Source organism: Trachymyrmex cornetzi, unplaced genomic scaffold (genome assembly GCF_001594075.2).
Source record: "Trachymyrmex cornetzi isolate Tcor2-1 unplaced genomic scaffold, Tcor1.1 scaffold58, whole genome shotgun sequence".
In the NCBI taxonomy this organism is placed as follows: Eukaryota; Metazoa; Arthropoda; class Insecta; order Hymenoptera; family Formicidae; genus Trachymyrmex; species Trachymyrmex cornetzi.
Genome location: NW_017299893.1, coordinates 217,417 through 243,280, shown reverse-complemented (window position 1 = coordinate 243,280; position 25,864 = coordinate 217,417). Strand labels below are relative to the sequence as shown.

Genomic DNA, 25,864 nt, shown 5'->3' with positions numbered 1-25,864 from the left:
TGTAATTAATTATATTCATTATTTATTAAGAAAATATGAATTCAATTTTCTGTCAATTTTCTATCGATATATCGATCAATTTATAATAATTGAATTATATTTATTTAGTTTAGTAAGTTTAAAAAAGTTAAATGCTGAATATTTGTAATTCACACAGATGTGGTTTTATAATTGCTGTATATAAGACAAATCAAACATTAGAAACTCTCGTTGAAAATTTTATATTTGTCAATAATATAGAAGCGATATATATATATGTCGCTGACGGGTCACTTGTGCCATTTGTCGCACGATGCAGTATATTATGTATAGCTGGAAATCTATTCTTTACTCGCCGTTCAATACGCGCGACATTCAATGTATCATTGAACGTTTGCACGTACAGATGTGCACAGAATACATACTGTATACATATATACATTTTATAAAAGAGCGGGAGATATACACACATATCCCAAGAAGGGTAACGACGACAATCTCTCTCTCGAATTAAATTCACAGGATATTCGAGCGATATAAAATCTCCACTCGTTTTTTCACATAAAGACAACCTTTTTATAAGTTAACACAAGGTTCTTAATAGAACAAAATGAATGAATGATTCAACGATCTCATCGATTTCAAATCTATCGGAGTTATAAGTCGAGTGACATTATAAGTATATCTAATTGATTACTTTTTTTTAAGCTGACATTATTGACACATTAAACATGTATTAATGCAATTATTTATTTGATATTTAATATATCTCACATTGAATTATTAAACATTAAAAATTTAGCTTCGACCGTTATAGGCATTTCATTTCTAATTCGTATTTAATAGATTTCATATTCGTTATATTCAATTCTTTAATAAACATTCTAATAGTGCGGCACATTAATTTGCGAACATTAACAGAAATTTATAGAATTCTAAGAATCTAAGAATATTTATAATCATGCAGAATTCACGACAAATTCGCACTTTTCTGGTTATAACTAGAAGTACTTATTACGAGAGAAGTATTTTAATATTTAAGATTTATTTAACGTCTCTCAAGATGCTTACGAGTTACGAGATTTTCATGATGCAAGTAAATTGAGCAAGTGCGACACAAATTTCGCGCGAAATTCCCGGTAATATTAAGTAAAATAAAATAAGGCGAAGATATTACGTATACGACAACGTACTCTCTCACGTCGTCTCGTAAAATGTCGTTTTGAAAATGTTGAAAAGTTCAACTTTTACTATATCTTTTGTGATTATAATGGTTTTACGATTAAAGTCTTCTCTCTCCACGAAATTTTAATATATTCACCGCAATGTTAAAGTAAAGAGCAAACTCAGGTGAAACCGTCTCTGAATACCAACTGAATAAACAATATGTCTTTAAATCATCTTATTTAAACGATACTTGTATTTTCAACAAAATGTTAATTGTTAATTGGAAAAACAGTCTTAAAAGAGACTTAATAACCTAAATACTCTAATTGAAATTATTTGTCGGAATAGTTTTATATTTGAACTACATGTTTCGAATAAAGAAATTATTTCAATGCCCTCTCAATTTTTTCTTTCTTTGATAATAAAGCTTATTGAAAATTTTAATAAAGCTAAACACGCGAATATTTATATATTTTACTATATATATTTATATATTTTTATACATCAATTTTAAATACATATAAATATTTATTTATTATTTATATATATATAACTTTTATATATTTATTTATATATTTTTGCAATGTACGTACATCAAGTAAAAATATACCTATATTATAAAAGTCATTTTTTATTATAAAAATTGAATACAGTAAGTGTGTTCAGGTATTTTATTTTTTATATTATACTTTATCATTTGCTCCAATTTTGTATTACTTTTTGTATTCAATTTCTATAACAAAGGCATATAAGGTAACCTAAAAAGTAACTTATAAGTAACTTATAAAGTAACTTTCCAAACTCTGTCTATATTGTAAAACGGCTTTCAATAATTTGCACGGTATTAAAATATTAATAAGCAATTTCTTATTTCTCTCTCTCTCTCTCTTATTTTTGTTCATTATAATAAAAATTTTCAGAAGCTTTTATAATTTTTTTTATCACATCCTTCCATTATTTTCTTTCGAGAGTTTAACACCTTTACCAAACTTACAACAAGCTTGAATCTATGCTGGACCAATGCCAAGAGAATCGTCAGGTGGCCAGTCATCGACTTTATTGTCGCCGGAAGACGGTCGAAACGCAGCAAGGCCGGAGGGGCTGGTGGAACAGAGGGAGGGTTGCTGGAACAGAAGCTCCGGGTGTCCCGGTTGACGGTGGGCCCGGGTTCGCTAGCGCGCGTTTACCAGCAAGGCGCGCAGGTGCGCCGCGACGCTGGAGTCGGCGTCGTCGGAGTTTCCTCCTCCCCGTTGGATATACGCATAGCTTGAGGTACGCGCGACGCCACAGAGCGCGGCCGAAGCCCAGAGGATCGCGAGGTCCCATCGTAGAGAGTCGGTTCTCCGCCGGGTTCGCTGCTCGTCGCTCGACTGACTTTTGACATGAGCCTCGGTTCCCGCGCGTTCGTCAGCTAGGAAGGGGAATCCTCTCCGGAAACCAGGTCAGTCAGAGACGTATCACGATAACGTCACGTGAGAGATAACATTCGTTACTATCCTGTCGTGAGATCAGTGGCTCAATCGTGCGATCAGTTGAGTTGTAATATACGCGAGTTGTAATCTATATATGAATCATGCCTGAGTGAGTCCTGTTCGCGGTTGTTCCGTCTGGTTCGCGATCAGTTAATCCGACATCCGAAAAGTACCGGGAAGCTCCGGAAATCCAGAAGAAGTTGAGGGACTACCAGTGAACAAGTGAGCACCTTCGTTTTTTTTTTCACATTCTTGGGAATGTCGAGGGGAAAAGTGAAGTGAAAGACGCGGATGGTGGAATTCGGTGGCGTTTCTCGAATTTGCCGGAGGTTTGGATGCTCGTACAACTTGCTCGAGAAATCTTCTCCGTGGAAGATTCGCCTTTTGCGAACGCTCCGCCGTTCGAAGGTGCCCGCTTGTTCACGGGGGAGACGACGCGCGTAAGTTGGACACCTGTTAAACTAGAATACGAACTAGAACCTCGGTTGAACGCGTCAGTTGTTGGTGACGACGTACAAGTTTCACATTGTAGAAGACTGAAATTCTGCGACGTAAACTTAATTAAACGTGACGCGAAATTGCTAGTTAGGTAGGTGTTGAATTCAATTGTTTCTTCCGCCTGTATGTAATCTTCATTCGGGTGCAATCTTTGAAAATTCAACAATAGCATTTGTCGAAAAGCAGCACGATATAAGATAGGTATTAAAAGATTTACGATCCATCTTTTGTTCCCTGATTTATTGATCGAGTCACGACCTATAAAACTATACTTGTGCGTAGTAGACTTATTTCCCTTGCGACGTCAAGGATACCTCTCTCTGTCGTAGCGACAATGAAGTTTAAATGTGTAGTTATAATTACTGAAATCACGGTTCACGGCGCAAAATGGTGCCTGTGTGTTAAAGTTTCATAGTTTTAACAACGACAATTTGTAGCACCAACGAGGGAAGTTCGGTCGCGGTTTGCAATGAGTTTTGTGTTACAGTTATCGGATAAATATGAGTTAGTAATTACTTTCATAATTGGGTGGCAAAAATAAATTTATAAGATATAATACAAAAAAATATATCTTCTTAGAAACGAGATTCGATACATTTTTCAAAGTACACAAAGAAAACTAAAAATAACTTTTGTGTCTTCTTTGAAAATATTCAAAGTTAATACAATGAAGTTTATCATAAAATTTATAATTGACAAATTGCGCTTTGAAATTGACATGAGCAAACATCTATAATAGAGACATTGACAAATGCAATTTTTTGTTCACGAGTTTTAGAAAATCTTCTCTTGAAAATTTAATGAGGAAATTAATAAAAAGTTAAATGAAAAAGTAAATAAAAATATGCAGTTTAAAATGTATATGTAATATGAAATATAAAAGTTCTAAATTCACGATTAATTCGCTCTTCTGCAGAAAAATTGAAACGCAGTAATAGTTTCTTAAACGAACTTAATCGTATATTAACTGTTTCTATACATACAAAAGAAATCTACATTTTCTGTTAACTTCTTATTATAGATAAATAGGTACTTTATTCTCTTAGTGATAACAGTCTACACAGACTACTAACTATTTCCGGTGTTTCCCTTCTTTTTCGATGTCATGTCTCCTGCGAATTTTTCAAACCACTGTTGTGCCATGCATATATCGATCGTGCCTCACCTCTTTTGCAGTAGTAGAATGTGCAACAATCCTAGTAAAATACTTTGTTATACTTCGTAATGGCATATCGTAATTTTTCTCTTCAAAATTTAATTTTCAAAGAATTTTCATAGAAAAAAGTATTTTTTTAATTTTACGGTTACCATTTGTTTTACCATTTGTTTATTATGTTAGTTGAAACACGTATATTTGTTATACTTTACAATAGTAGAATATGCAAGAAAATTATGATAAAATATTTTATCATTCATATCTCACAATGACACACTGTAATCTTTTTCTTCAAAATTTAATCTCACGAAAAATTCTCATGAAAAAAAAGATACATTTATTAAGGTTATTATTTGTTTGTTCCATTAGCTGAAAACACGTGTATTTGTACTTTGCAGTAGTAGAACATGTAAGAAAATACTTTATCATTCATATCTCACAATGACGTATCGTAATCTTTTTCTTCAAAATTTAGTCTCACGAAGAATTCTCATGGAAAAAAGAAATATTTCTTGAAGTTACTATGTTTATTCCATTAGTTGAAAACATATGTATTTGTTTATTAGGATTTTGCAGTAGTAGAACATGCAAAAAAGAAAATCGTGGTAAAATATTGCACTTTGCTTATGATGATATATCGTAATCTTTCTCTTCAAAATTTAGTCTTCAAAGAATTCTCATACGAAACAGTATTTCTTAAAATTTTGCAGTTACTCTTTGTTTATTACGTTAGTTGAAAACACGCGTATATATTCATTTACATTTTACAGTAGTAGAATATGCAAGAAAAATACTTTACCGTACATACATGCTTTATATGACGTATATTATAATTCATCTTTTCAACGTTCAGTTCTCGAAAAATTCTCATGCAAAGAAGTATTTCTCATAGTTTTGCAATTACTATATCTATTTATCACATTAGTTGGAAAGACATGTAGATTTCGAAAATGAAGCTTACATATGCATTGCAGCAAAACTAGTTCACTTTGTTGTGCAATAGCCTGAGTGAGCTTTAAGGATGCTCGGATAGTCAATACGCGATATCCCGGAGTCGAACGTTTGTCCATCAATTACCATGACAGGAGCTTCCTTTTAGGTCTTTCGACCTTACTACAGGCGATTGCACGAGAATAAGCGCATATCGATCGCGGCGCGAGATTCATGCGAGCGTGCACGGCAACGTCGAGGAAACAATTTCTATTGCATTACGCGTAACAAGTGGCTCCGTTTTGTTCAGGTCGTAGGACTTCCGTCCTATCCCATTGTTCCGAATTCTCGCCGTTTCGTGGCAGACAACGCGTTGATGACGATGGCGAGGCGTTAGTCTGACCATTATTCAGAGACCCCGGTCTCTCATTTGGTGACAATGAAAATGGTTTTGCGCTGAACATTACCGTTCTCGCATATCGGATAAAGGACTTCATCAAGCTATCCCTGGGACGTGCGTGTACGATCAAACAATGAAGTTCCGGGGATGTATTGTTATCCAGCTTGTGGTACATGTCTAATTCAAGACGTGAACTTAAAAGCAAATTAAATTAAAGTCAAAGTTTCGTCCCGTCCTTTTCGTAGCATAAATAATTTGAAGATACAAAAAAAGGGATAAAACTCCGGGTCAAATTTAATGACTTATCGAGCAAGTCCGTTTCATTATCTATGTGTTTTAAAAACTTCGTGAAAAATTTAAATTAAATTAAATTAATTAAAAGTACGAATTTTTATGCTAAAAATTAATTAATTTCTTCCGTTAATTAATTTCTTGCGAATGTGACAATCGGATAACGTACGTTCCCAGTATCAGCGGGGTTAAAGCTCGATTTCATATGACGAAATAGTGCACATTCACGAACGGAAAATTACGGGGTCGTAAATTTGGCAGCGCTCCCCCTGCGGGCACCTTATTTGCTCGCGCACGTACGTATCTACGCAACGCACAAATGTTCGATGTCCGAAATTTCGGGCGATACCACAGAGTGAGGGAACAGGGTGTGTCCAATTCGAGTGCGCGTGTTGGTGTTGGCATAAGGGTGATTTACGTAATCCCAAGGGAATGATAGAACATGGCTCTGCTGTTACCTATTCACCCCTTTCCTTTTATCAAAGTAATTTCCTCTGCACGCCTTCGTGCGCATTTCCTTAATAGTACGCGTTTGTTCCATTACCATACGCTGCATCCTGGAATCCTTCCGTCAATTAATTCAAGAGATTGTTCACGAATCGCGGTAAAATCGCGTTTTATCAGCAAAGGTTAATGCGCTTTTCGATGTCATACAGTTCGCGGAACGTCATTAATTCGCGAGAGTTTATACAAAATCAGTAAATCGGTTTATTAAGAATAATTAGATACACATTTTTTTATATTGATTGCGAATTATTGGGTTTTTAAGTTTATTTTGTATTATCCTGAAGATGGTTGCAAATAACAACCGAAACGTCGATTTTTTGTTTTTAGAATGTATAAATTAAAGGAGGAAAAAAATTTTGTATAATTAGATACAAATAATAACGGTGTTCTAGCTCTTATTTGCCTGTATTTATATTAATATTAATTTGTTTATTGAGAGCCTTTTTATTATTATTAAAATCAGTAAATATATGGTAAGAAAAATAATCCACGTACATTGAGAAAAAAAATGGTTGAAATAACCATAATTTAACTATAATTTGTAGTCATTTTTTGGGACAACTATAAATTTATAATTGTTTACGAATTATAGTAACCTAAACACTAAATTTTGACAATAACGACCATAATTATATTCATTCAACTAATTATATGGTTATCTTACGCATAAATCATATTTGCATATAATAAATTATACTATAAAATGTTGTAACTATATGTAAGATTATTATTACTAACATTATAGCAATATTAATTATAAAAATGCTCCTAATCATAATTATTTTACCATGCATTATGATCACAAATAAGATATACCCAAGTAGCACACAGCGCTTACAAAGTGCTAAAAAGGAGTGTATAATCGCATTTTTAGCGCTTTGCAAGAGCTGCTGTGGTATTTGAATATTTTTCTCTCAGTGTAGGCCGATTATTTAAATTTGTTTGATCGGAATATGTGAATATTGATTTACAATAGAAAGAAATGTATAAAATATGAGATATCAAATTGCTCGAAGTATTATTTTATTTCTTTAGAAACGTTCAACTTGTAAAATATTTTATTTTAAATAGCGAAGAATGGGAGATAGAAGAAAAAGGTCAACCATGTTACTGAGTGTCATTGTAGAACGCCTAGGTGACAATCAAAAAATAAAGTTGCTGCAGACATGACGCGAGTCAGCAATTTTAACATGCCAACTCACCCCATTCACTTAAATTTTCATTTTTCGAGGAAACTACGTTCAACGTCTCACTTTATCATTTCCATTCAAATATTCCGTGCTCTCGATTCCCTTTTGGTGTCTCGTACTTTACCACTTTTATTCAAATATCGAACATTCGTGTTTCCAGTGATCTTGGCACGTTCAGGGACAAGGACTAAGGGGTGTAAGTACGACGGTATCGCCACCACCGCGAAATGTCAGCGTAATAGTCGGGGTTACGACAACCGAGTCGATTCATCCCCTCGTTACGTCGGCTGCGTGCGAGCACGGCTTGCAATCGCAATCTTGGATTTCGCCCACCGTAAAGATATACCAGCCTACATTCTACGTATTGTAATGCGCGCAGTGCGGAGCAATATCGGCGTTATCGCCATTCCGAGCAACGTCATAATGCACGAGTCGAGGAACCAAGCAATTGGTTTTCTCGTCTTTCATGCGGAGAATTGCGCTGACTCGCCTTTTGAAATGCACGTCGTTCCCTCTCTGCTGGACACCCAGAAATTTACTGGAAAATACGACGCACGCTAATACGTAGTTTATCCCCCGGTTGCTCATAAATTGCACCCCGAGAATGCAAAACGATGCTGCTCCGCAAATATTACTCGTACTTTTATACTTTCGTTCTCCAACTACTCTTTCAGATACGCAAATGACCTCTATCGTGCTTCCTTGCGGCGTTATTAAGATAAGTGGGGGCGAACGTCTAAATGAGGCAGGCGCATACAATGTCTTGGACATCCTTGAGGAAACTCAATTACGCCGGTCTTGTAGAACTAGAAAAATATGCTCTCTCTAGCGGCATATATATTCGTTTTATCAAAGAGATACAAAGAGAAGATATGCTTTCGCCCAATATACGCATTCATTTTCATTTGCTATTTCACTTCGTTATTATATTTGAACACATGGCATTTCTTTTTCATACTTACGTTATGAAAGCAGTTCGCCATTATGTCGCTTCTTCCTGGTTTGCATATCCTGCATATAACAGATTTTTCCCCATTTGTTAATTAAATATAAGATTGAATATGCATTAAAATCTAACAAAAAATTTCTCATTACATTTTTGCGAAAAAAAGAAATTGACTCTATTTGCGCGAAGTATGCATGGTGTTGCAAAGGTGTGAGTCTTGCAACTTTCTGCATGTATAAATTTTTCCGGAAAATCCGACTCGCCCACATATCATTTTTATTTATTATGCTTTACGATGTACGACCGTGGGGTTGGATTCGCATTGCGTTCAACATAAATGTACGATCCAGCTGGATGACGTGCAATAACGTGTATCATCTTTATTGAGGATCACGTCACACACTGTAATGCTTTCACTGCATACGACCGGACTTTCCGCGTAAAAACTCGCAAAGGGCGCAAGTCAACTCTCACAACAATGGTAACTTCTATGAATTTTCTGCGGTGCAAAAGGCATTGCCCACCACTTCTTTTCTTCCCTGTCCGTTGCACAAAAGACAGGTGTGCTGTTTGTGAACACACAACTTGCGCTGTTTTGCTCGGCAGTCTTAGCGAGCAACGTATTTCCTCTACTTTATGCTTTAAAATGCGCGGAGCTTTCTTAACGCCCGTTTTAGAAAAACATTTCATACAAGAGTGGATCTCACCAAGCGTATTCAAATGTCAGGAAAAATATCAGATTTTTATCAAATAACATTAAGAGAGATAAAGAAATGTAAAAAATGACCATTAATTACATAATTATATTATAATTACGTTGTAAATTCAATTTTAGAGAAAACAGGAACAGTAGTTTTCATAAAAAATTTCTTTAGAAGTATATTTCTGTATTTCTCGTTTTATTTTATTTTTTTTTTTCGTACTGAAAAAAATTTAAAACATCAATCAAAAATTAAAAACTATATTTAAAATGCGAAAGGAGGGAGGCAAAAATGATCAAAATTCGCACTGAATCGATACTTAAAAAATCAATTTCACGATGTTTGTTAACATATAAGGAAAAAAGTAATAATAAAATTTATAATGTCAAAAAGCAGAGAAAATTAAGATGAATAAAATACCACAATACAAAGTATGTAATGCATGACATTATATTTCAATTTTCTTTATTTCTGTACGATCAGATTTATGTAAATTCTTATGTATATATATATATATATATGTGTGTGTGTGTACATATATTTACATTTATTTGGACATCCAAAAAATATTCAAAAAACAAAAATGGATAAAAAATACAAAAAAGAGAAAATAAAATAAAAACAAAAACAAAAAATAATTTTAAATAACCAAAATAAATTCATAAATATGTTTTCGTCGTTGGTCCTGGTAAGACAAAGATTGATTTTAAAAAATAGAAATAGATATGTATAAGTCTGTATGTAAAATGCATTTACAACAGAGTGAGCGTTATATATATATATAGTAATTTACACAAGTCCGATCATTCAGAAATAAGGAAAAAACTTGAACAGTGTCATGCATTACATATTTTGTAGGATATACAATTTTGTTTTCAATTTTTCCTGTACTTTCCAGCATCATAAATATTATTTTTCTCTTTCACATATATCAAAGACAGTAGAATTAGTTTACTTTTAAAGTGTTAATTTGTAGTCAATTTTGGCCATTTTTTTTGGAATCCCTGCTTTATACAATAAAAGATATATCTAAAATAATAATAATAAATAAATTTCAAGGATAATAAGAGTCAGCGAAAAGATATATCGTAATGCTTTCTCGGTATGACGCCATATCATAAAAAAATTGCTGAGAAGAAACTGCTTAATTAATTTAAGGAACTGAAATTAAGTTCGCGAAACTTTTACAGAGCAATTAGGATTCATCCTGTTAGATGTAGTTTCTTGATTGTGCCATCGGGAGACGAAGAGTTATAAGGCTCCAGCACGCAAGTTCTCTAAGGCGCTGCGAAAGCGATAAGCTGGTTTTCCGGTTACGTACCGACGAGTTTTTGCGCGTTTCACGCTCGTGGATTTCCCTTACGTGTAGCAGGATTACCCTCGCGAGGTGTTTAAACTAACTTTTAGCCGAGTGCGCGCGCGCGCGCGTATGAAGCGATATCTTTGAGGCCAGGAGAAGACGAAGTCTAACTTTAATGTGATTCACGTAAGACGACCCAAGAGAATCTCCCCAGCAATAAGTGATTCGCTACGACGTCGCAACAAGGTGGAGCGCTCTCGCTCGTGTTTTTACGGTGCGCTTGATTAAAACCGCGGATCGATCCGGACGACTTTTGTGCGCGGAGGCTTTGACCGCGCGTATTATCTTTGCGAAGGCAACCACGTCGCTCGTTAATCCGGTGAACTCGATTCAAGGCAAACTACCGTTGATCTTGTTTTTTCCTCCTTCCTTTTTGCCTTGTCGTGCAGTTACTCCGGTACGTTGTTTCACCAACGTAACGGTGAGATGATTCTCAGTTTTCCGCGACCTATAACGCGTAGCATTATTATTCCTTTTTCGAAGGAATAATAATGATGCTCTCTCCAAACATTTAGATATGCTTGAAGTCGTATAAACAGACAATATAATGTTCAATGCACATTATTTACGATCTGCCATTGAATTTGCAAGAGAAATCCTTTGACGAAAACTGGAATGAGTAAAAATGAACAAAATACATATTTGAATATGTTCCATGTCATTTGTATGAATATATGTACTTGTTGTACAGAATATCTGCATGTTCACACACTCATTATTATAATTCTATGCTGAATAATTCCTCTTGAAAAAAAAAAATTTGCAGAAACATGTGTACAGAATTTTTCTTCGTATTATACAAGATTTGTTATATAATTCAAAATACAAAGTCAGTGAGTATAGGGCGACATGCATTTTACTTTGCATAAACGTAGCTTCGAAGAATGTTCCTAAGATATATCAAACTTGCGCAAAGAACTCGAGTTTTTTCAAATAAAGGAACAGAAACTTTGGCCATTATCTTTATAAAAGTTGCTATTTCATTTCTTTTTTTTGCCATTGTACTTTTGACATTTCCTTTACGAGGATGCTTTTTACATATAGACTTCGCCGCACTTGCCAGAAAAATTGTAAAGGGTTCACAATCCATTAGCATACATCCATTTTCAATGTCTCTCGGAGAATATTGACGTTGAAAAATGCAAGAAATAAACGAGTAATGTAAAGTGGCTATGAAACATAAAACTTTAAAAGCGGAATCAAAATAGGTGAATAGACCGAGTTATGAAATCATGATTAACCGATTTCGCGCGCAGAGAAATATTTATTTACTAGAAAACCATCTGCAAACTAAAATATAGACGCGCGCGTGTATATGTCAGGAGGAAGTTTTGCTTTTTCGAGATACACGTCTTTGCGGGTTTCTGAAAATTTCAGTAGTAAAAGCCAGTGCATAACTGGATGCACGTAATTTTAGCTGTATGTTGGCTCATTTTACGGTGAAATTTTCAGAAGCATGGAAAAGCTTATACTTGGAGACAAAACTTTTTATGCAGTTTTCCATAATCTCCATAATTCTACATTTTTATAATTATCTATAGGTGCATTTTCTTTGTAGATACGAAGAAAATCTGTTATTAATAATAGTTCAAATTTCTTCTATCTTGATATCTCAATCGTATTCTTGATATTACTTGTCGCGAGATCATTGATGAACGCACGACATATAATCTCTTTACCATTCATTCAAAATTTTACCGCGGAAATAAATCTCATGGCTTGATATTTTATTAAAATTTGAAATAGTGTTGTCGAGAAATATTTAAATTTATGAGCGTAAGAACCGGCGTTTCTCACCATGACTTCAAAATTTAAGCTTTATAGAACTATTATATTAAGCAGAAGATATAAAAAAAAACTTGAAATGTAGCATATTTTTAAGCGCGTAACTGATGGGTGGGTGGGTGTGTGGGAGGGAGGGAGATTTTTTATTATACCTTGGGGTAATGTCCGTTAAGGTACACAGTGAGATAATACATGCACATATAAGTAACTATGCCACAGGGAATTTACATGAGCCCTTACAAACATGTCAAAGCTGGATTAATGCAAGCAGTTCGCTACGTGTGGATCAAGATTAAATTATAGTTAGAAGCAACGTGTCCAATTAGATGCATAATTTCCAAATACCATCTAATCACTATAATACTTATACTTAATATAATTATTAATTAATAAAAAAAAAAATCTGGAGAGCAAAAGAAGCCGCAATCTTTACCGTATCGTTTATCCGATATTCACAAAAGAAGTGTATCTCTCTCTTTCTCTCTTGTCTTCTTCCTCCATATATCATGAGGAATTACTGCGTAATTAAATTGTGTAAAAATTATTTAGAATGAGAGTAACCGACTCAGCTAAATAGATAAGCATATGTCTGATACAACTAGATAACTAATTATCTTTTATATAATTACATAATTTTGTTTGCTATTATAAACAGGATTATTATATAATTAAATTACATATTTAAATTGCATTATTTAATAGCTTTATATTGGATCTTATTTAATATTATAAAGTACATATTTATGTTTGCATGCACGTTCTTGCGTACACATGTGTATATGCATTACAGACATTATAGCACTATCAACATAGAAAATTGTGTTTGTCAGATGAATTTTCCGTGAATGTAAAAAGTACTGACTCCGCAGGACAAGTATAATTTAGCACAAAGGATGGAGGGCGCTATCGCTTTTCCTTTGTAAACGCTCTTTGTCTTTGCCGCGCGATGAAAAATAAAACAATCATAAAGTTCCGTGAAATAGCAACGTCTTCGCGTATGAATTATTTACTGATATTGCAGAAAAAGCTATTTCACTAACATTTGCGGAACGTGATCGTTAGAGCCGGGAAAAACTGAAGGCGACTCAACTGGCTAATAATGTTAAATGTCTGCTCAGCGACATGCTCCATTTCAAACAGATGGTATTCATTAATGTAGAATACACCATGCTGACAGAAGAAATAGATTAGACATGTTTTTGTATTAAACGAAAGATAGATGGATACTATATAGGTATGATGATAAAGCTTTAATTAATGAGAAATAGTTTTCGTGTTTGCTTTATAAAGACGTCTGTGTGATGTTGTTTTTGCAATATTATCGTCAAGATTTCGTCTGTATTTCTTTTTTATAAGATTATTCTATGGATTATTGAAGAATTAAACATGGCTTCAGAAATAATGATATTCTGTCTGCCTTATATAAAATCATTTCTCACAAATATATTCTTATTTACGTATAAATATAAGATAACAAAGATTAAATATCTTTATATTACAATCTTATATTCATTAGATATATATAAAAGCATGAACATCGTAAAAAATTGATTTTTGTGTATTTTATTTTCTTAAAAAAAATTTATTCTAATTATACAGGGTGTCCCATTTTAAATAATGCATTAAGATTTATCGAAAACTGTGGTAGATATAAAAAAATATTTCAAACAAAAGTTGTATGGTTCCGAGAGGGACATAAGAAGGTACTATTGATTTGACCTTGGGTGGCATCGCTAAGATCACGTCAAGGTCACATCGATTTTTTTAAATGGAACATTCTATTTTTGATGACGGAGTTTAATAGCTGGTGTTAAGAGCTTTTCAAAACACTGTAATAAAGTTATTTTTCATTACGTACTTTTCGAATTACAAGGCTTGAAAGTTACAGTACCACCGACGTTAGCATTACATATTATGTTGGCATTATGGCCGAAATTAGAATTTCTACATGGTGGTGTGTAGATGTGACCCGTGCGCCACATTGGTTAATCGTTTACATAATTTACATAAATGACACCTTATACAATAGTTTATGTTGTCTGCACGTAAACGTAGAATATTATAATTTACGCGTAGATGCACAACTCTGCTAAAAATTCATTTTTACGTAAAAATGAAAATAAGAGGTACAATCTTCATTGGCTTTGATCTTGATAAATGATATTTAGGACATGATCCTGAATAGCATTCAAGAGGTTCTAGCCGTTGATCGGACACCTTGAGTAATGCTAATGCTGGCGATACTGTAACCTTCAAGTGTCATAACTCAAAAAGTACTTAATGAAAAAATATTTTCTTATAGCGTTTTGAAAAGCTCTCGATACCAGGTATTAGATTCTGCCATCATGCAAAAATAGAGTATTCCATTAAAAAAAATCGATGTGACCTTGACCTGCCCTTGGCGACGTCACTCAAGGTCAAATCAATGGTACCTTCTTATGTCCCCCTCCGAATTATACAACTTTTGTTTGAAATATTTTTCCGTATCTGCCATAGTTGTCGAGAAATCTTAATATATTATTTAAAATGGGATATCCTGTAGATCTTAAAAAGAATTATTAATTATTTCATTAAAAAAACTTATTTAAAAATTTATGTAAATAAAACTCATTCATAAACACATAAAAATTTATATAATTAAGCTCAGAATAATTTTGAAGCATCACATTTTTACTATTTGTATATATGTTTCATTAAATGTGTTTTAATTAGTATGTTTTAATTAGTAAGTATTTAATTACGTTTCAAAAATATTCTGTGTGTATGTATGTAAAGAATTGAAAAATTCGAGCAAATAATTTTAATAACTTCATACATATGCTATCAAATTAAATTTTTATGTCACGAGGCATGAATTTCAGTCGCATTAAAAACTAAAATAATTAAATACTTTATACATCCGAGAGATATGTGTTTCTTGTGTTTTCTATATTGTACTGTTCTAGATAGATTACGACTGCAACAATTAAAAATAAATTGTGAAGCACAAAAATTTAATTATCCATTTCCGCTAAAGAATGCTTGCGAATAAATTGAACATTTTCTCTCTTCAGTTTAAAAAAAAAACTTTTCTCCAAAGTGCAACTCGTGTTCCTTTAACCTTTTCACACTTGACATTGATCGCAATGCAACCTTTGCTGCAATAATATTGGATATTGATTGCTGACGGACTTTTTAAATAATATTTAAAAAACTTCACCTACCACCTAGTAAGAACGATCCCTGAAAGGTTTAAAATATTCCGTGGATATATAAATAAACTGAAAATTGTGTGTCTATTATATGCTAGTCGATCTTAGCGTTACGCATGTAATTCGCTAATTAATTTAATCAAACTCTTTGAAAGATGGGATGACTAAGTTGTAGTTAACGCCGTGCTTATATAGTAGGCACTAAATTTTCTTCAATCTAACGTAACTCCGTCTACGCATCTCGACTTCTAAACTTATTTAAAGTTTCTTAAACTCGCTCGACGGCCCGTTTCGTTAAGAACACATCAATCGCGTTAACATTGTAGTGTGTCTTAACAAGACATAACTTCGCTATCGCGCCATATACGTAACTTTCCTCGGATTCCCTGGGATATTGGTATTTTGCATTTACAGCACATGAATCTTTGCTTCAAGCATAATTTATGAGCGGAATGCCGTGTGGGACCCGTCTGCTTCAGGATTGCTTTTTCAGAATAATGCATTCATTATAGGATTATAAGCACTAGATTATAATTACTAGTATAATACAGTTCTTGAAACAATAATATCTATTAATTTAAATCAAATAAAAAAAAATCCGTTGTAAATAATAATCACTATCAAATGCTAATGTATTTATAACACAATGTAATTATAAATTTTTAAGGAAAATTTTAGGCATAGCTTAATTAGAGATTGGCATTACAATTTAATTTTGTTTGCAAGGAAAAATTAAAACTAGATATCATATATATATATATATATATAGATTATCTTTAGTCTGTTCGCATCCGCGTATTTTAGTTGAAAATATTCCATTCATTTTCCAAGGAAAAAGCTAAAGAATCAGAAAAAATATATGTAAAATGTATACGTATGCTAATAATAAAAACGAATTACATAACAAATTACGTGATGCTAACAACAAATAATGATAAATGTCTATTGTATATGTGAAAAACAAGATAATCATTTTTATTCCGTAACCGTATGTTATCTATAGTTAATTGTCGTTAGTAATCATTATAACTGTAATACGCGATTATTAGCAGAAATCGTGACGCTCGGATGGACGATGTTGAAACAGACGTTTCCTCAGGCTAATCGTTTTATCAATAATCGAAGCTACTTTTGTCGTGGCTACTTTTTTCCAGAGGTTAAGAATTGCTAGATATGATTGGTACTTTTTTTTTACAAAATTTTGGATACAATGTAAGGAACAAATCTCAAAAGGTGTATTGAGCATGTTAAGGAGAAAGGGATCAATTTTTGAAATAATTAACTATCAGTTAAAAATTATCCATAAACGATAATTTAATTTTAATCCTGATAATATAAAATTCTAAGTTTGTCCTTTTTAAAAAGGAAAGAGAGACTGAGATAATTGAGTTTCTTTAGAGGATTTGCTGAATTCAAAAGAAACCAAATTCGAAAACAAATAAAGGACTTATTGAAACATTCTGTTTCCACCAATGTATAAGATTAACTTTGATCTCTGTTCAATTTAATCTTTATCTTTTTTACTTTTTAATATTGGAAAAAGATAAAACAGTAAATTAAATCAAGATTAAAGTTAACCTACATTGATAGAAACAGACATTTTGTCACCTCTTACGATTCTTACAACTATGTTTATAGTCTAAGTCGAAACGGATATAAAAGACACTTTTTGATAAAATTATCGATAAGGGGACCAAGTTCCAATGACTTTGACCTTGACGTATGTTGTCAAGGTCATGACCTTGAGTGACATCCAACAAGTTTTAGGCGTCGCTCATCCTTCGTTAAAAAGTTATTAACAAAAAAAGTTTAAAAAAATAATGTCTTATTTCGGTATAATTTTATTCAAATCCAATAGAGATACATCACACTCATAATTAAAAAAAAATCAATTCTTTTATCAAAATTATATATTCTTTTAAATAAAAATTCAGCGAGATAATATACATAATACTTTTTACGTGTTCCATAACGAGGAATGTTTGCTCGCATATCAACAAACCTGAAGATATTACGAAATTATACTAACGATGAAGAGCAAGATGCACCCCTAAGGAGGAGGGGAGAGGGGGTAGGATAGGAGTCGTTTCGCGTCAAAGAGTAAAGAGGAACAGGAGAGAATGTATTAATAAGTAAGGGTAGCTAAATTCACGGACAGATGTACAGGGTGTTACAGATACATACTAGGCAGTACGACGGGTTGCGCGGCAAACTTTGCATGGCCAAGCGTGGTTTAATAGACAATGACAGTGACTTTATACATTATAAAGCTTATACTACAAAGTTTTATTATTTATATTATAAAGTTTATGTTATAAAGTCACTGTCATTGTCTATAAAACCGCGTCTGCCCATGCAAAGTTTGCCACGCAACCCGTCGTACTGCCTAGTATGTATCTGCAATACCCTGTACGTCATAGCAGCCATCTTAAGCGTCCACTTTTTATGTTAGCATATATAGTCACTTCCGTCCGCTTGTTTGGAATCAAACATTCTCTTCTGTTTCTCTTTACTCTTTGCTTCGCGTGGAAGTCGTGCATCCCCAAGCAGGGGAAGAGATGGGGTGGGAGTCGCTTTGCGTGGAAGTCGTGCGCTCCCAAGCAGAAATATAACGTTATTTTTTCGAACTTTACTGTTGATAATCTTTTTATGAAGGACGAGCGACGGCTAAAACTTGTTGGAGGTCATTCAGGATTATGAACTTGACAACATATGTCAAGGTCAAGGTCATTGGAGCTTGGTCCCCTAATCGATACTTTTACCCATTTTTTTAAATTTTATCATTCACTATTTTGAATAGAAGCAATATAACAGACCTGAATTTACACCAAAATTTTTTTTAAACAAAACTTTTTAGACAACGTATCATTCAATCTTCTTTGCTGTTTAAAATTTTCAAATTTTTCTCTATTCGTTTCTTTCCTGAGAAACCAAGGAAGAAGAAAACAAAAAAGTTAGTTCCCTAAGTTAAAGAAATAAGTGTTTCAACATATGTTCAACTGTTTTGAAAAGGATAAGAATTTAGAGATATCTTGTATATGTATGATATCTGGTGCTAATTTTTGTTGCATATATACAATATATAAATATATATATGGTATACAGTATACACACACATATATACATATTGTAATCTTTTTATTCTATTAGAAAATAATATATGTTATTATTTTACATAAATATATTATTATTCATATAAGATGTCTTTCAATTTCCATACGTACATCCATGATTTCTACTTTCTTACATGAACATGCGGGAATCTCTAGATATTGCGGTGTAAAGCTTGGCAACAGGGAGGTAACATAATCTGGTATATTCTCGAAATATCCGCGTATAGACGCGATTCAGATATGTCGATATTTTCAACGATATCCCGCAGGCATTCAGAGCGCATCCGCCTAACATCCTTGCATATAATAATACCGTACGTTATCTCTTAGTTACAACACTACATAATAATTGCTGTTAGCGTAAATTCGTCGATCCTAAGCGATATTTGCTGCCTAATGCACCTTTGTTGGTCATAACTTCCGCATGTATGGAACAATAGACTTTAAATAAATTACGTCGGAAGTTACGTTGCGCATAGTACACGGCTTATACCTTAATGGAAGTGTAGACTTAATCATAAAATAATAACGTATGTGCTATCAATGAGAATTAGAATAAATATAGTAATGTTCGATTATTCGCGAAATGCTCGAAATCATAGAAAATTTCTTGTCCGTTTTAGAGAATCACATCTTCAAAGAAAAACATAATACATATAATTAGTCTAAAATCTATTATCCTTAATGCAGTTGTTCAATGTTGGAAGTATTAGATGTTCCTGATTTATTTTATTCTTATCACATATCAAGGTGGTAAAAAAATATCGAAATATAATTAATATTTATTAATAAATTTAAATTATATTCATAAATATAATAAATATAAAATATTTATCCAAGTATACGAATCAACAAAATATATACCATAGATAACATAAACTCATAAACGCAATTTTTTTTTAAATATGGTTCGCTAAACTTCATCTTGTTATGAAAAATGAAAAATATTTGTATTCTTTAAAAAAGTTACCTTCTATAATATTTGATAAAAAAATCACATAGCTTTGTTGTTTCATACAGATGTTTCCACGTCAATATGTCATTGTACTAACATATAACAAATTTGTTAAAACTGAATTGATTACACGAAAGCAGACGGACATCACCGAAGAGGTTACAAATCAACCAAGAATTCGAAAAATGTATTGCATTAGAAAAATAACGTATCATTGTAAAATTTTAAAATTACAGAATTCAATTCTCGGTTTTGATTATAATTTATTGCAATACGCTTCGCCGCGTTTCTTCAATCTACATCACTAAATGTAGCAACGTGATAAACTATTTATATTCCCAATAATTAAATTTCAGACTAATTAAGAAATTAATTAAAAGAAAGGAAGCAAGAACCTTATTCACAAAATGAAAAGCAATTTAAATTTCTATTTTTATTTTTGTAAATGTATACACTTATTATAATAATACATAAAACGCATGTGCTTGTGGCTACGGAGCATGCACACGTAACCCCAGCGTGCGATGTGAACGTTTGCTAGCAAAAGTGTTTATTTAAATTGGTTTTGCTTGTATATGTATAGTTTTAATAAATTAGGTATGAAAATGTATACACATTTACTAGTAAAAGTTCAAATTTCATTGCTTATGAATACATTTACTTAACAAATTCTTATGTACATACATTGACTATATAGTAAATGTATACATTTACTAAATTAACACTTTGTGACGTATAGGGGTATGTACATATACTTTTCTGGATTAATATAAAATAATGATAGAGATATGTATCGTGGACGGAGTGTCTCTATATACTATACGTAATATGTGAGTTCGCAAAGAAAGTCTACTTGGGGAACGAACTAACTCTTGAGGGAAAATGGAGCGAAACGATAATGGTACGGGACGTGATAAAAAATTCTATTCTTGTCCCAGCGAGGGATAGTAGTTGGTACCATAGTGTTTGATAGAACAGTTTTGGTTTGCTTCAATTTTAGCGTACACGTATATCCCTTGTCGATAGTAAACGCAACTTATCAAGGGTCAGGTCAATATTGCCGTTCCCTTTCTCTTTTTTTTCCTTTCTTTACTTTATATGAGTATTTCAACAATATTTGTAGAAATAAATAAAAATGCGTATCTTATAAAAATATAAGTGTTATATGAGTATTTCGACAATATTTATGGAAATAAATAAAAATGCATATCTTATAAAAAAGATGAATAATTTCGAAAATTAACAAATTTGACAAATTTTTCAACTACATTTGTATAAAAATTTTTAGAGTTCTGTGTAGGTAAAAATCATAATTATTTATTTGAATCAAAATAATAGAGTGAAATTATCATTTTTATTTTTATTAAGAAATAAGACAAGATTTTTCAATGTGAAACACATATTAAAAGTATAAAATATTTAAGATTATAATGTAAATAAAGCGATATCGTAATACGTATTTACCAATGGTAGCAATCAATTGGTTACTAACATGAAACTATTGCAATTGCAGTATTAGATAGAACATACCTTAATACACCTGTACACATTAATGTCAATGTATGTATAAACTTGAAATCATACTTCTATGTATGCCAATATATGTGTGTAATATCAGATACACATCGAATTAAATTATGATTGAGAAATACAGGGTGATTAAAAAAAAACGTCCTTAAAGTGTTATATTCCTGACTTAACTCTAAGATGATTTTTCCTTTGCGAAAATTTTGTCTGAAGCTAGTTTTCAAATTACAAAAAGAAATAGTGAGTGTTTCACGGGCCGCGTAGAGGAGACGGGTAGGAGCGGCGCTTACAATTAATCGCAAGCGCTTTATGCGTTGGGCACATACTGATCGGATGCATTCATACGTTTATAAAAACACGTTTCTTCTTTTCCCCTCTATCACGCTATCTCTTTGTCTTTCATATACTTTAAATACGATAATTTCGTTAAATTAGAAATTAGAGTGAAATTAAAATAAATATTGAATCCTTTGTGTATCGGATTGTTTTTTAATTACATTGATAAAATTGTTAAAGAAATGTACTAAAAGAGCGAGATTAGGCAATAATTACGTGCGATAAACATGTAATTAAAACTATTATTGACATATAAATCAAACAATTATTTCAGTATCTCGAATTTTAAGAGCGTTTCTTACAATTCGAAGTACAACCGAAAACTTGTTAGACTTAATTGTATGTCAATAGGTGTTACAATATTTGTAGCACGCAATTATTATCCAATTTCTCATTTTTACAAAAATTTCTTTAACAATTTTGTCTACGTTATTGCGCTCGTAGCATTTATTACATACTTATGAGAAGTCTCATCTTAAACGCGATCGCGCTTCTTAGCAGCCAAAGAGTTGAGAATATTTAAAACAAAAACGTAAGCCAAATACATTTTAAAAGCTTATTATGATTTTAATTATAAATTGTTATTATCTTGTAGATGTTCAATGATTCCATTTTGCTTTAGTTTCTTGAAACAGGAGGAATAAATTTGGATGCACCGTAATAGACACAACGATTTACTGTAAATCACTTTCTTCATTCAAATATTAAATGCTTTTAAGTAGATATTAATAAGTCACACGTTTTCACGATGAGATTCTTCTTTTATAAATTGTCAGCTGCTTATCATACGTAAACACATGTGTTGTTATACGAACTTACACCTGTTCTACAATAGGGCTGCAAATCGTAATGAAATTGATCAATCACAGTTGAATATGACAAAAATAATCGCCTATGATTAGTTAATTTTTTACGGCTTGCAACTGCTTGCAACTCTATTGTAGAACAAGCTTTACAGATGTGTTTCTTTCTTCGTGTGATTTTCAATCGCTGAATAATTAATCGTTTGTGATTGTTAGTGATTAATTAATAAATTGGTTAATATTCCTCGTTTCATAAAGTGAGTGTAATTGAAGTGTCAATATATTGAAACGTGACAATATATATATAAAAGAAGAATCTCATCATGAAAACATGTGGTGTGACTTATTAATATCTACTTAAAGGTATTAAATATTTGAGTGAAGAAAGTGATTTACGGTAAATCGTTGTGTCGAGCACCATTACGGTGCATCCAAATTTATTCCTCCGACTGTTTCAAGAAACTAGAGCAAAATGGAATCATTGAACATCTATAAGGTAATAACAATTTTATAATTAAGATAATAATAAGCTTTTAAAATGTATTTGGCTTACGTTTTTGTTTTGGATATTCACAACTCTTTGACTGCTAAGAAGCGCGATCGCGTTTCTCATAAGACTTCTCATAAGTAATAAATGCTACGAGCGCGATAGCGTAGATAAAATTGTTAGAGCAATTTTTGTAAAAATGAGAAATTAAACAATAATTGCAAGTATTATAACACCTATTGACATACAAATAAGTCTAACAGGTTTTCGGTACATCGAATTGTAAGAAACGCTCTTAGAATTCGACGTACTGAAATAATTATTTGATTTGTACGTCAATAATAGTTTTAATTACGTGCTTATCGCACGTAATTATTGTCTGATTTCGCTCTTTTAGTACATTTCTCTAACAATTTTATCAATGTAATTGATAAACAATCCGATACACAAAGGACTCAATATTCATTCTAATTTCTAATTTAACGAAATTATCATATTTAAAGTATGTAAAAGACAAAGAGATAGTGTAGTAGAGGGGAAAAATAAAAAGAAACGTATTTTTATAAACGTGTTTATAAACGTCTAAGCGCGCGCCGCTCCTACCCGTCTCCTCTATGTGGCCTGTGATACGCTAACTATTTTTTCTTGTAATTTGAAAGCTTCAGACAAAATTTTTGCAAAGGAAAAATCATCTTAGAATTAAGTCAGCAATATGACACTTTAAGGACAAACGTTTCTTCTGAATCTGCATATAAGATGTACTAAAAATATGCATTTCTTTGAGAAATTTCTCAAGAAAAAACATAACTAAATAAACAATTATAATTCGTATTAAATATAACTTAACAAATTCCTGTTTATAATTTGACGTTATCCTTTCATACTAATTGACTAAGGGCTGGTTGTTCCATCTTTAGATAAACTATTGTTGGTAATTTACTTATTGGATAAACAAAAGAGTAAAAGAGTGAAATATAAGAGAGTAAGAGAGTAAAACAGTGAGCTGAAGTTTACTGAAAAGTGGAATAACCCAGTTTAAGAATGGCGTAGTGGCAATATTGTGTAACAATAAATAATGTAATGCTGAATACTTCCTTCTAGGAAATCTAATTGTGCCGTCAATATGACTTTGTTGAATAAAGTTGTTATTGCATATGCGTTATATACGCAAGTTCGGCAAAGGAAGTTTAACATGAAAGCCTGAATTCTAAATTACTTTCACTTCAGAAATATTGCTAGTATTTAACAACCATTTGGCTTGAACTTTTGTTGCACTAAAAATAATCCCAAACATATCAGAAGTAAAAAATTTTCCACGTGAAATAATGTTTTAAAAATTTTCTGAAACTGTTCTCTCTAATCATTATTGAAAAAAATGTGTCATAATAAAAAAGCATGCAAATAATTTAACTTAATGTGATTGTATTATTTAAATATTTTGTGTTAAATTGATATTCATTCTTTATGTTAAAATAACACAGTTTATAAGTGAACAAATATTACAAAAATAATGTATATTTTAAAACGTAAATTCTAGATAAAAATAAATACAATACGTGTTAATTTAATATCTACATTATAAATGTTAATGTTATAGCAAAATTATATTTTCATAATTTGCTTCTAAATTGTGCCAGTGTTATATCTTTTATTTTAATTCTTTTACGTAATATTTGTGCTACTTTATACTATATTCATTTTGAGTTAAATTAACACAAATATTTGAATAGAATTTGTAACACGTGAAATGTTTTAAATTTAACATAAGTACATTTTTCTGTAACTGCATATTTAACTTCTTTTAAACTGCGTATTTTTTGTATTTCTCATATTTCTTTACTTTCTTATATGTGAAATGTATAAATAAATTATTTTTTTTATGTAATGTTTATCAGACAAAATATAATTTTCTTGTATTTTTAAAAACATATTTTCCTTAAAATATAAATTTCTTTGATTCATCCACAATAATTTTCTTTGCATGTATATTGGTGTGTGTGTGTGTGTGTGTGTTTCCATAATTTATAATTTACTACTGCTACAATACACGGAGAAAATCTTTTCCTAGAGTTTACCCTAAAAATATGGTAGTCGTGGGACAACATTCAACACTGTATTTCGAGGAATTTTATGCAATTCTCTCTCATTTACTAATAAGACTAAATAAAATATAAAATAAGTTTGAAGTGCACGATAAAAATTTTTTAAATATTGTACCACAACTATCACATTTTCAGGGTAAATTCTAAGAAAAAATTCTCTCTATGTGGAGAAATGAGTTGAGCCTACACGCTACAACTACTGCAATAATGAAACCGAGATTCTACACGTCGTCCAGAACTTAGAGTTGACACAACTCGGCAAATCAAGCGCAGAAGTCAGAAAGCGGAATTACTTTCTCATTTGAGAGACATAGTTCGTTTCCGCAGGTGTTCGGCCAGTCGTAAAGTTGCACTGTCGAGTGATGCAGCCGGGAGGCAACCGGGCTATAAACAGAGTTGGGCTAGTTGGAACCGTGAGTTCTTACTCGATGTACACAACTTGCCCATGCCATCGATTCACTAGACAGAACTTACGTCCGCCCGTTTGCCGGCTAACTAGCAATTTTCGCAATTCTGCATGGCGTTTAATGCATCGAAACGGAATTGCTCTTTGTTCGAGTTGAATGGAGTTTTGCGAGAAGGACAAAGCGCCTCTAGTTGCAGACAACTGTGTTCTCATGTATGTACATTTCATGTTGCACATTCATTTGCATTTTTAACAGTTACGTGGAAAAGACGATTTTGCTGAAGTATCTAAAAATTTAATTAGTAAGAGAACTACAAATCTAGATATAATTTTTGGACTGTCAAAATAATTAAATAATAATAATAATGTATAAAAATCAACTATTTGCAGCATTGCTCATCACTGGTTTAAGATTTCTACATAACTATTAATTGTTATAATAATCTAATAAAACTATTTTCAAACTTGTATCTAGCTACATTTTTAGATTGTTTCAGCAAAATCGTTTTTTTAATATAACGATTTAAAAATAATTCTTTCCATAATATTAACGTTTAATAAT

General features: G+C 32.1%; 1 protein-coding gene across 4 annotated transcripts in view; it reads left to right on the top strand.

The window, feature by feature from the left end:
* The first annotated feature begins 2,282 nt into the window (after positions 1–2,282).
* Positions 2,283–25,864, top strand: part of LOC108766400 (slit homolog 1 protein) — a 119,217-nt gene continuing 95,635 nt past the window's right edge. For 2 of the 4 annotated variants that reach the window (XM_018515668.1, XM_018515670.1), the window contains exon 1: positions 2,283–2,587. The gene's annotated coding sequence lies outside the window, so the exon portion shown is untranslated. The other 2 variants (XM_018515672.1, XM_018515671.1) reach the window with 2 other exon arrangements.